Below are 705 nucleotides of genomic sequence, written 5' to 3'. Positions count from 1 at the left end.
ATATATATATCAGGATTTTCACTTATCTTAAACCTAACATTTCCAAAATGGGAGTTAAAACTGTCATTTCTCTCTTAACAGACATTTGTACTACAACTTCTACTGCAGCAGCCTAAAAAAAAGCTTGCAGAGTTTAAAAAAAAAAAGGAAGAAAAAACCATAGTAATTGCAACCAGTATATTTAACAACCTCACGTGTAATGCAACTGCCATGTTTAATTACACTCTAACTACAGTTTGGCTCATGAAGTACAATTATGGAAGTATCCCTGCAAGAATATGCAAGATGACATCTGCGTCATCAAAGCTACTGAAAGAGGTATTTACTCAGGTATGAGGAAAACAACAGGGAAGACGTACTATGCACAGGCACAATAACTACGTTAGTTACCTCCCCCTGACAACAGCTGGAATGGAAACACACTACCAAATCCACCCTGCGCCAAGGGCACACGGAATACACTGGCTAAGAGGCTTCAGACAGCAGTTTCTATCAGCGTGCGGTGATGCCCACAGCAACAGTGGTATAAGCACAGCAAGCAGGGTTATTCACTACGTGGCAGTGACAACCAGCACACCGCGAGTTTCTACTAAGGATAACAGAGGGGATGACAGCATCAGTGCGGAAAAAATAAAAATCGAAAAAGAGACGAGGCTTTTTTCCGCATTCCTCCGGACACCTCAGCGGGCCGCCCGCAGCCACGGC

Source organism: Meleagris gallopavo, chromosome 3 (assembly GCF_000146605.3).
Source record: "Meleagris gallopavo isolate NT-WF06-2002-E0010 breed Aviagen turkey brand Nicholas breeding stock chromosome 3, Turkey_5.1, whole genome shotgun sequence".
NCBI lineage: Eukaryota > Metazoa > Chordata > Aves > Galliformes > Phasianidae > Meleagris > Meleagris gallopavo.
This window is presented reverse-complemented; position numbering follows the sequence as displayed.